The sequence below is a fragment of the Macaca mulatta genome, chromosome 5 (assembly GCF_049350105.2).
Source record: "Macaca mulatta isolate MMU2019108-1 chromosome 5, T2T-MMU8v2.0, whole genome shotgun sequence".
In the NCBI taxonomy this organism is placed as follows: Eukaryota; Metazoa; Chordata; class Mammalia; order Primates; family Cercopithecidae; genus Macaca; species Macaca mulatta.
This window is the reverse complement of record NC_133410.1, coordinates 30,433,215-30,451,827: the sequence shown is the minus strand read 5'-3', so window position 1 is coordinate 30,451,827 and position 18,613 is coordinate 30,433,215.

The following is an 18,613-nucleotide window of genomic DNA, read 5'->3' as shown; positions in this document are numbered from 1 at the left end:
TGACTCCTGAGGAACACAACTTACAATAATTGGTACTGAAATTGGCCCAAGAAATCAGATGCTGGCTTATGATTTATGAACTAGATTTTCTGCCACCCAGCAATTAGTAAGGGCCCTGATGCTGATGGTAGGTGGAACACAGAGAGACCCTGTTACAAGTTGATCATTCAGTTGTTAATGTTTTCAACCAGTGGTGAATGCTGATGGTGTATTGTTGGAAGGGAGTACATTAGCAGGTGCCAGGTGTTGGAGTCAAATGGAAGAAAGAGTAACTCTAAAGACAATAGTATTGGATGGCTATGGCTGAGCTTGCTTGATGCTTTGAAGAAAAGATAAGAAAAAGCTGCAAGCACCACAACTAAAAGTAGGACTTAGGTCGGGATGTCTTTTTTTAACAGCATACAAAATGTCTTCTTGCCGTGGGAGGTCAGATAAAGCTAAGTATCAATCCCAGAACTTAATCTGAACAAAATCCAAGGACCTGAGAAGGTTACACTCCCAAAAAGTTAGGCCACAACCCAGAAGAGGAAAGACTACAATACACAGAGTGAAAATATCTTGATTGCTCTCACCCTTCTCTAAAAATTCTTGAATGTTCAGATCTCTTAAACTCTAAGCTTGAAGAAATGGCCCATTCCTTCCTTTTATGACCAGCACTCATCTTGCCTTGAAGACAAAGTAATCCCTCCCTCCTCAAGACAATATCACAGCTCTCCTCAGGATTACCCCAGTATGCCCTCTTGGCCATAGGCCAAGAATTAGGGTTATGTTTTAACATAATCTTCCCAAAGGCATGCTAGAGCTGTTAAGGGAGGAAAGAGATTATACCACCAAAGAACTGCAGGACTCAGCCAGCATATATTAGCTGGAACCAGGGTTGTATGTATGAGACTGTATTCTGAGAATGCTAGATCAAAGACCGAGGGTTAGATAAAGGAAAGCATATTAACTTGGTAGTATTTCTCAGCTTATAGGACCTTAGAAAGTATAGTGAGAGAAAATCCTTGCAATGGTATAGAGCTTTGGCTATTGCACATGGTCATCAATGTGTGTGAATAGACAAGTGGCTTGAGTTTAGAAAGATACGCAGACTCAAGAGAAGTAACAAAAGGTTCAGCAGGCTATCAGAGGTGTGCAAAGACAAAAAAAAAAAAAAAGGAAGAACATGGACACAGAAATCTGAGTAGAGATGTGGATGGACTTATGGGAGAGGGAAAAAAGTCTGAAGGTCTTGTGTCTCTTGATAATACCCCTCAGAGAATAACAGTCTGATACATAAAGCAACTTTCAGTGTTTCCATCTCCAGCATCTGTCATTAGCCATTCCAGTACAAGTATAACATGTATATTAGTAGTCATGGTGGCAGGAACAGAGGCTTTAAACTTATATCAAGTTTTATCTTGCTACTGCCACCACCAAATGTACAACCCACCATCAATGGAGATACTGAGTCTCCACTATGTCCCCATTCTTCAATGAGATCAACCATTCACTTTGTGGCAAATTGCCTACATTGGGTCTCCTTTATGCTAGAAGGCCAGCAATTTCTTTTGAAAGGAATAGAAACATATTCTATATGTGGACTTGCCTTTCATGCATGCAGGGCCTGAGCCAGTACCACTACTGGATAACATGTTGAGAGTGTGAGAGATACACGATCATGACATCCCATATACTATCATGCAAGACCAAGGACAAACCAGACAGCAATAGAGTTTTGTGGTCATGAACCAATGACACATTGCAGAGTTCAGATGCTTTTGGCCTGACAGAACACTGAGTGGACTATTGAAAGCACAGCTGATGCAGCAGCTTGAAGGTGATTACAAAGACAGGATGTCCTCCTAACACACTTTATAAGATTTAATTCACAGATTTTAAAATAATGCTTTGACCCCCAATGAGTAGAGTACACAGCTCTGGAAACCAAGTAGAGAAAACAGAAGTGACTGTGTTTAACTTATTCCTAGTAACTCATTTGGATAATCTATTCTCCTATTACTGTCACTCTAGGCTTAATAGGTTTAGAGGTTGTGGTTCCCAGAGGTAGAATACTTCCATTAGTCATTAAATCAAGTTCCTATGAGATATAAGCAGCAGACACTACCTTGGCACTTTGAATTCCTTGAATCAAGGAAGCAGAAGGGAAGAAGATGGGGTGTGTTTTGTCAGAGAAGATGATTCTGATAAACCAGAGTTAGTAGTCTGCTCTTGCATAATGTGGGGAGAAAGGAGCATATTTGCCATCCATATGATCCATTTGATATTTCCTCATAATAATTTCCTGAATTTTGATGGAAAATGGTCAACGGAAGCAGCTCACTAAGAATAACATAATTACCAGGGGACCAGAATCCTGAGGGATTAGGGTAGAATCAAGTCCCCAAATAAGCCATTAAATCCAGCAGAGTTGGTAGCTGAGGGTGAGAGAATCTATAATGATTAGTAAAGAATGAATACAATCAATTTTTATTCTGAGATCAGATGCAGTCGGAGAGCTATAAATAATTGTTCCTATTATCCTTCCTCTCGGACATCAACCCCAGAAAAGAGGCCCACAAGAATTCTGGAGGAAGAACTTCTCCCAGAATTTATACAAAGAAGCTGATTTGAGTGAAACAAGTATGGACTATTGTGGATGTTATAATGTACTATCTATATTTTCTTTCAATAATAAAGGACTTCAATTTCCAGTAGTGCTGCCAGTAGGCAGCCTTCAGCTATCAGGCATTTTACGACTATGTTTAGCTGTAGAGAGTTACCTCACCAAAAGTTAAGCCCTTGCCTAGTGAAGCCCACATGCAATGTCTCTACCCCCAAATTAGAACAACTCTGGAGAGTTATCTCATCTTCAGGACTCCCTGCAGCAGTATCTAGAGTTTTCCCTTGAGACTGTGTTGCAGCTCAACTATTTCCTCTGTAGTCTTGTTTTCTTAATTTCCTTTTTTAACAGATGTTGATCTCAAGAGCACTCCTTATTAAATCTCCCGCACGCTAACCTCTATCTTAGAGTCTTTACCTGTGAAGCCCAAAGTACAATAACAGGGGGTAAAGAATGACTCTTGAAATTAAAGTTTTGGATGAGGAAATTACTGTTAATGGCAAGGTCTGGGATAAGATCATGGGAGTGTGTGGCTAAGGTAGGCTGTGGATCCATAGAGTAGAGGCAGTCAAAGAACCGAGATGCCATAATAATGAAAGCATTACCTTCAGAAACAGTAAAAACTCACCAAATACTTTCACAGAAATGGTGTTAGAGGAAGCATCAGTTAGCCGGGCAACAAAATTTTCAAGGAATTGAGAAGGTGATGAAAGGTTACATGGAAATTGTGACATGTGGATGATTACAAGCAATATCATAGTGAGTATAGCCTGATGGCATGAATACAGAGGAAGGTGGGGTAATGGCCTTAAAGGAACTGCAGAAGGTGGTGGCGGCAGGCGAATCATGAGGTCAAGAGATTGAGACCATCCTGGCCAACATGGTGAAACTCCTTCTCTCCTAGAAATACAAAAATTAGCTGAGTGTGGTGGTGCACACCTGTAGTCCCAGCTACTCGGGAGGCTGAGGCAGGAGAATCGCTTGAACCTGGGAGGCAGAGGTTGTAGTGAGCCGAGATTGTGCCACTGCACTCCAGTCTGGTGACAGAGCAAGACTCAGTCTTTAAAAAAAAAAAAAAAAGAAAGAAAAGGTGGTAGAGGAGAAACATGTTACACCTTGAGAGAAGCTACAGGGAGAATCCATGTTTCAGTTAAAAGAAAAGAAGAATATTCAGCAAGGAAGTTCAGGATATTGGAAATTTTGCTTCAAGTCTATTACCTTACCAAAATTACTTGAATTGGTGATTATATATCTGGAAAAGTTGTAACTATAATCAGAGCCACACGAAAGTCAACTGCAACAAAATATTATTACACAAGATAGATCGAACCCAAAATTCATTGCATTGTTTATCCTGTGAGAAAATGAAACATGAAATAACCATGATTTCTGACCTTTTCAGAAATTGTTAGATTTTCAACTAATTATTTCATATTTTTATACTATTTAAAATCAGACAAAATTTAAAATGCTCATTATTATTTTGTGAAATGAACAAAAAGAATCTACTGTTCTACTCTTTTTTATGATTTATACCTTCATACTTGCAGGACCATATTTTCAATTTCTTGCTTCTTTTAGTTATACTATGACAGGCCACTCACTATCAGCATGTTCAGAATAGAACTTTTATTTCTTTAACTCTTCTTTTAATGGAATCTGCTATTAATTTTCAAAACTTGTTTCTTTTTCTTCCCAGAAAATTGTAGAATTGCATTTCCTAGCCTCATTTGCAGTCAGGTGTGCCTGAATCCTGCCCAATGAGACATAGATTAAAAGAATCACTTCCAGGGTTAGCCCATTAAAAAACTTCCACCCACTCCTGAACTCCCTCTCTGTCTTGCTCTGTGAGCCAGATGCAGGGAATTCAGCAGATGTCTCTAAGACCCTGAAAGATGATGTAGCTGTAAAATGGAAAGAATCTGGATCCTTGTCTCCTAGCATGCAGGGCCACCTACAAAATGACAGCATTGCTTTGTTATATGAGTGAGAAATAAATTTCATTAGCATTAACTACTGAGATGTTTGTGATTTTTTTTCACAGCAGTTAGCCTTCTCTGACTATATTGGTCTATTCTTCCTGACATTCCTATTTCTGTGATGACCACAATAATATCCTAGATATACAAGGACCAAGAGTGGGAGCAAATACAAAACGCATTTTCAGTCTGCACTTCTTTCCCAACTGCTCAGTCTAACTAATTGTCAAGCTGATGTTGATTCTACTGCTATAATATTTTCCTCCTTTGTTCCCATGTCTCTAGTTTTCTACCTACTAATGTATGAATGTTTTAAAATGAACATTTAGGCATATCAATATATGTTTCCCAAAATTGAGCCAGAAATTCTTTTTATCAGCATTATTCTCTGCTACAGCCCAACCTTGATTTCCTTTTCTGTTACTCAAATTTTCCTCCATCTTGTTGACCCTTCGAGATGGTCACAATATTCGCTCCACTGGGAATTTATTTTTGCATATATTATACAGAGCTAGCTAGTTGAATAAAGAGATGTAAATCATCCCTAAAGGTAAATGACTCATTCATCACTTTCCACATGAAAACTTCCCATGTTTTTCCTATTTATAATTAACACTTACTTGTACTACAAATGCACAATATTATAATATTGATAACAATGATATCTTCTGCTTTTATTTTTCTAGGGCTTATAAGTTTTCTATTGATATATGACAAGCTACCATAAACTCTTAAAACAACACCCATTTTTATGCCAGTTCTATAAGGCAGAGTCTGGTGTAATATGACTGGGTTCTCTCTTCATGTTTTCAGAAGATTGAAATGAAAATGTTGACCAGACTGAGTTCTCATCTTGAGTCTTTGGAAATTTTTTTTTCCAAACTCATTAGAACTGAATACTGGCAACAAGAAAAATGAGCTTGTTGAGGTCCTTGTTTTCTGATTGTGTGGACTCCTCCATCCTCAAGCCATCAACAGAGCACTGGATCTTTCATGTACTTCAGGTCTCTCAATTATCTCGGTATTAGCTGGTGAGAAACTTGCTTTCAAAGGGTTTATATGATTAGGTTGGGCCTACCTGGATAATATCCCTTTCTTAAAGGTAGCTGTGCCATGCAACATAATCTAAACCCAGGAAGAAAATCCATCATATTCATAGTCATAAGGATTATTCAGAATGGTACATCAGGAGTGGAAAATTTGGGGGAACATATTAAAATTCTACCTATTTCAAAAGTGTTACAATTAAAACAGCAATTCTTCAAGTACTGTTATTGAACTTTAGTCTCACTGAAATATAGGTTAGACATAGCAAGAAGTATAATTTCATAGGTAAGTAGTGAGAGTTTCAAAATATTTAAGCAACTTGGTCATATAGTATTTTGATTTCAAGTCTAATATTCTCTTTACAACACTTCATAAACTACATTTGGTTTTCATTCTATTGTCATTCTCTTAAATATTATTCGATTATACAATGGCAATATTAAAATATCACATTAGTGTAGGAATTTAGAATTTTCTAAGTGAATTCATATAAATTTCTCTCTGACGTAATTCATAGGAGCAGGGCAAAATTTCTTTATTCTCCAAATTACAAGCTTGGAACATACACACAAGAGTTAGTGAGTAAATATTCATTGATTTCCATCTTGATTCAATCAACTGATACCTGGTCAAACCATGTCCATGGAGAATCAGATAAAATAATACACGTTCCAACCTGCTCTTTATTGTCATAATTAATGAAAAATAATTAAAGAAGAAAAACTATAGAAGCTTATTTAAACCCTCTATAGCAATAGACAAAACTTTCATAATTGAAGAACAGAGTACCAACTCTCATTTTTGCTGGAAGGCTTAGACTTGACTCAAAGCTCGAACACATCGATGCTTTAACAGTTTTATCTAAATTGTCTCCAGTTAGAAAATATTGATCAGAAGGAAAAATTATGATGAAGGTAGTGATATATGTAATTTGCCTGGAGTATACTCAGTAGCTTTAAAAATTCATATACTCTGAAAAATACTAACTTTAGACCTGACTTGTGATGCCTTAATATGAGTGTTAGCATTGGGGGCAGAAGAGGTAATTCTCAAAATTTTTCAAACAGCATTAGAAAGTCATGATATAGTTTGATAATATAATGGAAATCATTCTGTGCAATCTCCACTCATTAAGCTGCTGAAGTTTCAGCCTACAAATTTACACTAAGTCCTGTGCAGCGCTTTCATGACAATGTCAGAATGGACGATTTCTAAACTCATTAACTTATAGAGGGATGGCATTTGTTTTCACTTTGTCAAATCAAGAAGCAACGAATAAACTTGAAATGTCACTTCTGGAAATACTGACCATTGCTTTGACCTACTTAGGTAATTCAGAGGTTCTTATGCAAATATTCCTGTGGAGCTTTGGAAAATACATTGAGTGCAATGTAAAAAATAAGAGGAAAATCTCAAGAAAAGTTACCATTTCTTAGCTATTAGATACAATCATTAGCAATACTCAGAAATATTCTGAAAGCTTTCACTACAATTTCTTCTTCTTTTGTTTTGGAAAAATTCTACTCTAAAGGAAAGCATTCAGCTAGGTTATAATTAACATGGTTGTCAAAAGATATTATATATCATAAACTACTTACTATCCTAGGGTAGACAAAGAGTAGCAGTACTATTGTTCTCTGTCTAATCAGGTCAAAGCAACGGCAACTTTAATTAGAGTTATTTTCAAGGCACTGCTTAAAGCATATTATAGTAAACTATATCATATGTTTCTTCTTGCATCTTTTATTGTAAACTTATTGAAGGAGGGGAAACTTTTTGATGGATAAATTGCCAAGCTTCTTCTCATGTACGTCGTAAAAACCCTCTGTATATTTAGCAACCAATAACTAGCGGTGCACCTACCGGTTCTATCAGAATGTTGAAAGTCTAAGGAGATTATTTTATCTCGTTAATAATATAACAAAGCCATTACAATTTCAAAGCAGAAAAGTCATGAGAATCAGAACTGAATATCTGTGAAAAGGATTTTTTCCTACAAAATAGTCACTTTCTTGTGTAATATCACAGTTGAGGGAAGAGATGCATTTTTTCATAATGCCAAATAATTGCTTATAAAACAAGTAGGACTTGTTACTGAAAGCATCAAGGTTACAGGAACATTTATCATTTAAACTGGCTCTAAACATAGTCTATTCTGATTTTTTTCTCTTCTTTTTTAGGTACATGACTTTCAGCGAAATCTAACCATAACAAATGTATTTTATGTGCAACAAGTTTTCTTTCAACTGAGAAAATTAGAGATAATTCTGAATTATTTTTAGATAGATTGACTTATCAAGTTTTTATACATTCATTGTATAGTTTTTGCTTACAGGAAAGATTCAGAGTGAAATAAGAAGCTTATCTTAATACATATGAACCCAGTTCATGAAAATAAATATGAATTATTTCGTTCTTCTTAGCAAACATTTTGTTTAAAAAATGAAGAATATTTGTTTCTACTCTGACTGCTAATTTATTCATTTGACTTATGTTAATTTTCCAGGAAATTATGTTCACCGCTTTAAGGAAACATTTCTTTTACATACTGACTTTCACATCATGCCATATGCAGCTTAAGATAATAAGACTAGCAATTACTTTCCTATTTTGACACACTACTCCAAGAACATTGTGCTGCATTTAATGAAGTAGGCCACTGCTGCCTGTAGGATGTATTCAGGCAGTCCTTCACTTAGGTGGCTTAACTCTCCATTACACAGAAATAATCAACCAAGAATGACCAGTGGCTTCTGGAAAACCTGTTTCCCTTTCCCAGCAACTTTCTTTCCCTTATTTCTTCTTAGTCTTTCTGCAAGACAGTGCCTGGAGTGATCTGTCTCTTTTCTTCCAATGCACACTCTCTCCTGGAATGTCTGTCTTACCTTTCCAGGGGACGTATAAAAGGAGCTCATGATGATGGGTCTGAGCTGACTGTCAGAGCAAGAAAATATAAGACAAGGAGGTAGACTGCATCCCCATTAATTTTTCACTGTGTCCCTCAGCAACACCAGAGGTCTCATGCCTTCCAAAGACACTATCCTAACTCCTCAGCACATGAAATTTATGTTGAATATTTATCTTTATAGGTATTCAACAAATAATTATGAAGTCCCAACTCTTTCCTCTAGAATTCTACTCCACATCATATGAACAATATATCTAGGATAACCTAAAACAAAAGAGAAAGAGATGGAGAGATAGAGAGAAAGAGAGAAAATATATATACATATATATATACACACACACACATATATACACATATATATAAAAATATATTCACCTTTGAGGCAAATCTAGTCTTAAGACACTTCAAAAGATGACAGAGAAGTGAAGTAAGCCATTCTTGAAGTCTCCAGTAAGAAGATAATAACAATAGCTCTCACCTGACCTTGGCAGAGTTGGAAAGATTTAGGATAAGTGTTTGTAGTCCTCCCCACTCCATATCTACCACCTAAAGCTCCGAATTGTACTGGAGTAGATTCCTCATTGTTCAGCATTTTCACTCAAGTCTTTCATTGCCCTAGTCCTACCCTCCTTATGCTCCTTGCCCCATGAACAAGATTCTTGGCACCCAGTATTGTTTTCTCAGGCTGTGAGTGAGGTGAGTGGAAGGATAAATGGGAAGATACCTCAATTCTTTTGAAGTGCATAAATTATTTTCCTTGTGCTCTAGTTCTAGTGCACTCTGTGAACAGTGCTACACTTCTGGCATTTAGGAGGATACATAGGTTTCTGTGAGCTGGCTTAAAAACATAACCAAGACACATAAACTACTCTTTCAGGCAAAATGCATTTTGAATTTGAAACACCTAAGTCACCTGATAAACTTTTGGAACTCTCTGTGGCTATAAATCCACGGATGTTTTTGATACTTCCAAAGGAAGACAGAAACTAGTTTACTGAGTTCCTCTGAAACTCAAAAGTTTGCTCTTCTTTGAGAAAGCTGTGCCTGACAGAGGAGAGTCTTGGAAAGAGGAGCAGGAGCAGCATAAACTCCAGTTTAAGATGTTGTTTCTGTTCCCCCACTTCTTGACTTGGAATCCCCTCTCTTTTCCTTAGTATCATACTCTTTTTAAAGTATAATTCATGGTCACTAGTGTATATATATTGGAAGGAGGGATGATTTGTTAAAAATATAGTGCGAGCAAGCAGGACATGGTAAGCTTAAGTCTTTGAGCAAGTGGCACTCTTAACTTGAGCCAGGACAGCAATGGGATTCTGCCACTAAAAGTTTTGAAAAGCCGCACTTTCAAGTATTGTATCTGATAATGAAATGTACATTTGGACAGAGATCCCAAGGATAAAAGGCATAAAGCCAGAAGAATGAAGCTTCGTACCAGGTAAACAGGAGATACTGGGAGGAGACCTGCAGAAAACAAATTCTTCTACAGGTTGGGGCAAACACAATTCCATAACTGACATTGAATGCATTTGCAAAAGTGATCAGGGTTCTGTACATGTGAGACTTATTCACTGATTTTCTCAATAATGATCCATGCCTATGAAAATACAGTTAAGGTTGGGCATGGTGAATCACACCTGTAATCCCAGCACTTTGGGAGGCCAAGGCGGGTGGATCACCTGAGGTCAGGAGTTGGAGACCAGCCTGACCAATATGGTGAAACCTCATCTCTACCAAAAATACAAAAATTTACCAGGCATGGTGGCATGTGCCTGTAGTCCCAACTATTCGGGAGGCTGAGGCAGGCGAATTGCTTGAACCCGGGAGGTGGAGGTTGCAGTGAGCTGGGATCATGCCACTGCCCTCCAGCCTGGGCAACAGAGAAAGACTTCAACTGAAAAAAAAAGAAAGAAAGAAAAGAAAATCAAGAGAAGAGAAGAGAAGAAAGGAGGAGAGAAGAGAAGAGAAAGATGAGAAGAGAAGAGAAGAGAAGAGAAGAGAAGAGAAGAGAAGAGAAGAGAAGAGAAGAAGAGAGGAGAAAAAAGAAGAGAAGAAAATAAAAGAAAGAAAAGAGAGTTAAATAAAAGGACTAACATCTAGTGTTCAGTAACACAGTAGGGTGACTATAGTTAACAGTAATTTGTTGTGCATCTCAAAATAACTAAAACAGTACATTTGGAGTGTTACTAACACAAAAGAAACAATAAAAGGCTCAAGGTGATGAATATTCAAGTTACCCTGATTTGATCATTTCCCATTGGGATGGTATGATAATAGCAATCCATTATATGTGTATATATGTATAACTATTATGTAGCCATAATAATCTATCTAATAAATTAATTAAATGAATCAATCAATATTTGCTAAGTAAATATATGTCCCTAACGGACTCCACACTGGGTATGGGAAATGCAAAGGTGAATATGATATAGGTCTAACCTTGAAGGAACTTAGAATCTAGAAAGGAAGAATATGGTGTAACAGTGTGAGAGGTGGAAGCTGCCAAATAATAGGAAAGAGAACTTATAAATAATCCAACTTATAGGAATTTGGGTGGGATAAAAGAATAAAGGAGTGGGTTCTAGCATGCTTTAAAAAGGAGAAATCTAGGCTATTTGTCACAGTCAACTCAAAGCACACAAGATAAACTGTCCCATTTTACCCTGCAATATTTCATGTCAAAGCTCAGCCAATCACTATCATCTTTCTATTTAGACGTTCAAAGTAACATATCTCTTTAATAAATACTGACAAACTTATATTTTAAAATCCCTGTGTCATCAGGGATCTGCCATGTGAACCGTAAGATACGTTCAAGAAATAAGGAAATATCCCATTTGAAAATGACAGTTACGCTGAAGTGCTCTAAGAGCACTAGCTAACACAGTAAGAATGGCACAGGTCTCGCTGGAAGGTCCTGTTGCCTGCACTCTTTTTTTCTGTTGTTAGTGGTGTTTTATGTTTGTTTTAGACAGAGTTTTGCTCTTGTTGCCCATGCTAGAGTGCAAAGGCACGATCTTGGCTCACTGCAACCTCCACCTTCTGGGTTCAAGTGATTCTCCTGCCTCAGCCTCCCGAGTAAATGGGATTACAGGCATGTGCTACCATGCCTGGCTAATTTTGTATTTTTAGTAGAGACAGGGTTTCTCCATGTTGGTCAGGCTGTTCTCAAACTCTTGACCTCAGGTGATCTGCACGCCTCTGCCTCCCAAAGTGCTGAGATTACAGGCGTGAGACACCGCGCCCGGCCGGCCTGCACTCTTTGCGAAGAAGTTTGGTGACTAAAGTCCTTAGCCATGGAAACATTGGATAGAGTTCAAATGGTTTGTTTCCCCGATAAACCTACTACAAACAGCATTCACTTCTCTGTCAAGGCAAGTTAAGCAGAGTGGTTTGGTTCTCAGTGGGACAACACACAGCTCTCAGGAGCTTTCACTGGCACATTTTTATTAGCAACAAAAGACTCCAGCAGTTCCAGCTCATCTTCCCAGAGTCATTTACAAGTCCTTTCACCAGCTTTTTCATCCTTCTCTGGGAACACTCACGAGTTCAAGTTGCTACCCACAGTTCATGCATCACTCTATTTTGGTGGAGGGGAGAAAATACAACATGAGGAATCAATTTTACTTTTACTCCTTTGCATTAAAAAAGCACCAGGGTTCAATTTTTACATGACTCCTTAGTCACAGGAATTTGGCTTCATTACAGCTCCTCCTATCATAGCTGACTCTATCCTCCTTCATCCTCACCATAGCTCCCCTTCACACAAGGAGGCTCATAGTTCGTGTTACAACACCCCTATTCGAAACCCTTAACATACTCTAAGTATTTTTTCACTTAACAAATATTCATGAAACACTGAAATCTGGTTGTGTTCGGTGACTGAGATAAAATAATGATAAAGATAAAAGTCTTCAAGGGGCTCACAGTCCAGTCTAGAAGGGAAGCATAAAACAAGTGGTTACAAGATTATTAAAAAGGGTAATAAGAGAGGATGAAAAGGTTATTATATTATTATTTTGTATTATTGAGTATATCTGGGGTTAACCCACCTGAGTGAAGACTGAAGTTTTTCTCAAGGAAATGGCAATTAAAACTAGAAAGACAAGATGGAATAAACAGACAAATAAATGAGAAAACAATGTGGAATGAGCACATGTGGAGAAAGAGAAAATGCCCTTTCCTGAGGAACAAAAAGGTATTTGGTTCGACTTGCAAGAAAGAGATAGGAAAATGAGGTAAGACGGTAGTAGTCAGCAGGAACCATACCAAGTTCAGGAGACTCTTCTTTTCTTTAGAAATGGGAATAATTGAAGATTTGAAACAAAGAGTGCTAAAATCAGATTCACTTGTCCTTTGGAAAATGTAAAATGAAATAGAACAAGACTGAAGATGATCACAGTAATCTAGCTCAGAGGTGATCATGATGATGGGTGTTATGAAGAGGATGATGAAGAGGGGTCAAGTGGACAGCTTTGAGCCATAAATAGCAGTCAAAATATGTAGCACTGGGAACAGATTGAATTCTCAAGAGATGGCTTTTTCATTGAAGGTACCTAGGTTGTTTTTTTTTTTTTTTCCTAATGCAAATAGATTTAAAAAAAAAGAAAAGAAAGAAAGAAAAAGAAGTTTACCATTCTCTCAGACAGAGAACACCAGAGGGGAAGCAGGTTTGAAACAGAACACAACAAATTCCCATGGATTTTATCACACTACTTTATGTGCCTGTATAAAACATATTATAATCTCAGATACTCTTGTTTCACCTGACCCTGCAATAACCAGTTCTGTGTAGGTTGTGACGGAAGGCTTCCAAGCACAGCCTGGTAAAACCTTGACTGATGCCTGTACCATGCACAGGGCTCCCGCCCCGAGGCTGCTCTGTTGACACTGCTATGGAATACTCCTCAGCACCCAAACGTGTTAATCCAAAATATCAGAACGTTAATCCCCTTTGGGCACAACTCGGAGCTGGTGGATAAATGTGCCCCCTTTTTTCCCATGACCCACATCCAATGAGCAGTTTTAAGATACTGTTTCTACGACTTATGGGGAAACATTCCCATTGAGAAGAGCAATCTTTCTCACGTAACAGCCACCAACTTACAAGTTCGTTATTGTATTGGCTTTCCCTGGTTTTAGTCTTTACTCCACTTGTTCACTTTTGCTCTGCAAAATTACACTTCCTGATAAAGAAACAGCTTATAAGCCTCCTGCCTCTAGCTTTATTTTCTGGGACACGAATTAAAAATAGACCCTCGGAAGGTGATATTGGGGTGTATTATCCCTGTTTTAATGGATACTAGGGTGCCGTTATTAGTGGGGAGATGCTAACACCTGGTATATGGTAGCATCACAATGACTAAAGTTTTCACCTGTGCTTAATTTGGATGACATTCAAGTAAATAGTGAGGCGTTAGGCTGTGTGGCAGCTCTGGCTCTAGGAAGACATGGGGCAGGGTTAATTATAAGGAATTTGAAGTGGCCTGGCTTACTTTAGCTGCAAAAGAAACCTTGTAAGAGGAAAATGATAAGTGAAGGACGTCTCACAGCCAATTTGGGCAAACTGTGAAAAGGCCCCTTTGCAGATTTAGCAGATTTTAAGGAGACTCGCATCCCCTGCGGCTGCTGATTGTAATGAAAACCCAGACCAGAGTCTTTCTTTAATAGTGTCAGAACCGCAAAAGAGGCTGGCCTTGGAACATCAAGTGACTGTGAGAGTGAAAGTGCCATCATGAACTGGGAATTGTGAAATCCACAAAACCATATGGCTAAGTGGGCAAAATGGCAATCTATAGTGCAATAAAGTTACATATTTGAGATTGGTTCAGACAGGTCTAGAAGGCAAAAGTACATGACAAGGTAAAAAAGACATCTTGTTGACTGTCTGTTACACAGATTAATCTTCTTCAGCTTATATTTACAACTAGTACTTATACTTGCAATTAATAAAGGTATGAAGTAAGGATGCCTTTCAGCCAAAAAGTGGAAGAAAGAACTGGAGTCTGATTCACAGGTAAGCTACGTTTGGTTAAAAGTTGTTGCTAGCCAAAAATTGGCAGAGGCTGTATCACAGCCCCATTTATTGGTGACGTTACAGAGCAGTGCTAATGTGAAATGCAATGGGCAATATATCCAGCTGTGCTCTTGACTGTCTTATATGTACAGGGGTAGAAATAACCTGAGGTAGAATCACCTCACTGCTAGCCCAACAGATTCATACAATGAGTTTATGCATTGATATTTATGAAATAAATCCAAAAGCAAGGGCTCATTTTTTTTTTCACTCCTGATGGTTTCATTTTTCCAGCAACAGAGATCAAAAGAAGCCATCTAATTATGACCATTTCTTGGAGAGAAACAACCGTCCACTTGGTGACAGGTGGATTATATCAAACACCTTATGCCCCAGAGGAGACAGAGATTTGTCCATACTGCATCAACATTTATTCCATCTATATGCTGAACTTTCTTACCCACAATGCTCACTCTAGGAAAAGTATCTAGAGACTCAGATGTCTTTGCCATCAATTAGAAGGAGACCTTGGGCCGAGAGTGGTGGCTCACACCTATAATCCCAACACTTTGGGAGGCCGAGGTGGTCAGATCACTTGCGGTCCACGGGTTCAACACCAGCCTGGCCAACAAGGCGAAACCCTGTCTCTACTAAAATTACAAAAATTAGCCAGGTGTGGTGGTGCATGCCTGTAATCCCAGATACTGGAGAGACTGAGGCAAGAGAACCGCTTGAACCCAGGAGGCGGAGGTTTCAGTGAGCCTGGATGACAGAGCACTCCAGCCTGGATGACAGAGCAAGACTCCATCTCAAAAAATAAAGAGAGACACCTTGTACCAACAGATGTAGTGAAATCGAATTGAAATATATCACCTATATATTACTACTGAGTATTAATTGTCTTGGTAGCTTATTTGCCTCCGTCAATATCTGAAATGACTTTGTACTTATAGCTCTGAAGGGAACAACCACTCCATTTAGCTCTTGGCATCTATGACTCTTATATCCAGTATGATTCTATCTACTTGGCTTGTACTTGTGCTTCCTGACATGTCTGACATTCTAATAGTGCTTCATAAGAACTGGTCTGGGGTTTATTCTAGCTCTGCACTTTTGTATTATACTTATATTACCATAGATGAGTAATTAAGACTTTTCACATAATTTTTATAAATATGTTAAGTACTCTGCTTCCATTTGAAAATATAATTTAGTTTCCTCATCTTCTTCTTCTTTTTTTTTTTTTTTTTTTTTTTGGGAAATGGGGGACAGAGTTTCACTCTTGTTGCCCAGGCTGGAGTGCAGTGGTGCTATCTTGGCTCACCACAACCTCTGTCTACTGGGTTCAAGTGATTCTCCTGCCTCAGCCTCCTGAGTAGCTGGGATTACAGGCATGTGCCACCACGCCCTGCTAATTTTGTATTTTTAGTAGATATGGGGTTTCTCCATGTTGGTCAGGCTGATCTTGAATTCCCACCTCAGGTGATCCGCCAGCCTCAGCCTCCCAAAGTGCTGGGATTACAGGCATGAGCCACTGCGCCTGGCCAGTTCTCTAATCTTCTATATAGAGGTAGTATTCACTACATTGCCATGGGGATAAAATCAGATAACATATAGAATACTCTTAGAAGAATGCTTACCATATATTAAGACACTGTAAATATTTTTTATTATTGTTTGTATAAATATTATACATATGGAATTTGATATACATATACCAGAATAAGTAAATCAATAATAAAATTTCAACTTCAATTCATCCACTGAGATGACTGAGAAAGGGTAACCATGAGATAGGTAGATAGATAGATAGATAGATAGATAGATAGATAGATAGATAGAAAGATAGATAGATAGATAGACAGACAGATAGATAGGTAGATAGATAGATGCTTTCTATTGAACTGTTATGTACCTTAAATATAGAACTTCTTAACTTGCTAAATTTTTTCAGTTACCCTATGGAAATGAATCATAATGCACCTGAACATGTGGTAAGATGTCAGCTTCAGTGTGACTCCTAATCAGATGAAATAACTTCTAGTTTTCCTGCCAAGAAGAGCCTTTACCTTTTTAAGAACAGCACTTAATCATTTGAGTACAGGTTATAGATCACTTTTCTTCCATGTAAGCAGTAGACTTCCAAGTTGAAAAAGGAACCGCAGTATACATGTTTTATGGCTTAACATTATCATACACCAAAGGACATATTTTGCTCTTAACTCTTTCTAATTGATAGGTGCATGCAGAAAGGCATTAAATCTTTTAATATCCTAGAGTATTCTTAAATTTTTCATGCTTTCAAGCCTTTTCATATATTATTCTCTCTTCTTAAAATATTTTTAACTCTTTTCTTCAAGACTCATCTTACATGTCACTTCCCCGTAACCCAAGTTCAAATTAAGGAGTAAAAATAAAAATCTTTTAAGAAATTTTGTACAATCCTTTTCCAAGTCCAACTTTTCACCCCTCTAGGCTTTAACCCCATATACTATCAGAACTTTATACAAATAACACCTTCTCAGAGTCAGTGCCTGGATACCATGAGTTTTAGTTTCCTGTGGCTGCTCTAACAAATCACCAAAAATGAGGCAGTTTAAAACAACAGAATTGTATTCTCTCACAGTTCTAGAGGCCAGAAGTCTAAATAAGTTTCACTAGGCCGAATCAAGGTTTTTGGCAGGGTCATACTCCTGCCAGAAGCTCTAGAGGAAAATCCGTTCCTTGCCTCTTTCACCTTGAGGCGGCTGCTGGCATTCCTTAGCTTGTAGTAGACTCACTCTAATCTTCAAAGCCAACATCTTCAAAAGTCTCTATTCTCTATCTTCACTTTGCCTTTTCTGTATGTGTCAAATTTTCTACTGCTTTGCTTTTTAAAGGATAATTAATGAATGCATTTAGGACTCACCCTGCTGACCTAGATAACCTTCCCATCTCAACACCCTTAGCTTAATCACACCCGCAAAGCAATTTCCATATAAAATAACAGTTAAAAATTCAAGGATTAGGACCTAACATCTATGGTACCATTACCATATCTATACACCCTTTTTGTTTAAATTCCCCGGAGTACCACCTGTGCTTGCTGACACTCCACATCCCCTCTTTTTGCTTTATTCTCCTCCAAATAAATTGCAATTACCAAAGACAATAACAATATTGTATGTTACTTATTAATCTTGTTTTGCTTTTTTCACTCCATTAGAATGGAAACTTTAGGAAATCAGAAATTTTTGTTTATTTTTAAGCTATTATGGATAAAATATTTATCACCTAATAGTTCCTCAAAAATATTTATTGATGAGGTAAGGAAGGATGGAAGGAAGGAATAATTTATGTTATAATTTTTTTTTCTTTATTTTTGGTTATAGAATATAAAATTAGACCCTATAAGTGAATTCTATAGTGGTAAATTTTATACCACTAGAATTTTTTGGAATGCTGTACAACCCTTTTCTGGGAATATTCTCAAGGGGTTTATCTGTCTAACAATGATCAGTAAAACATACATTTCTTTCAAGCCTGGATGAGATGATTTGAGTCTGTTATACAATGTAAGGCATTCAGTAATCCTAGGGTGTCATATAATGCTTTTATTCACCATTAAATCTAGATGCCAACACTTTGACTTTAGAAGTGATATTTTAAGTCTGGGTTCACCAACTCCACTCGCAAAATTCAGTGATTGTACTCTTTTTAACAATATCCACTGCAAAGAGAGACAAAGAAGACAGAGACAGGGAAGAAGAGGACATTTTCTAAGAATTGACATTTAATTAGTTATTAAATGGTGCCAAGAAAGTTTGATGTCCACACCTGGGTTGATGGGGAAACAAAGAGGCAGGATAGCCCAAAGCCAGGTGTTGGAGCCCAAGCAGGGTGAGAAATGCAGCCATTTAGGAAGAACGTGTGGTGACTCAGATGTCAGAGTTGAGCAGAAGAGCAACTGGGCACAAAATACCATAAGCTGAGGGGAGGGTAAATTGGGTTTTTATATAGGATAGGGATTACCCCCTAACGGTGACAGAGAATGAATTGAGTCTAGGTGGGAAGGAAGTCAG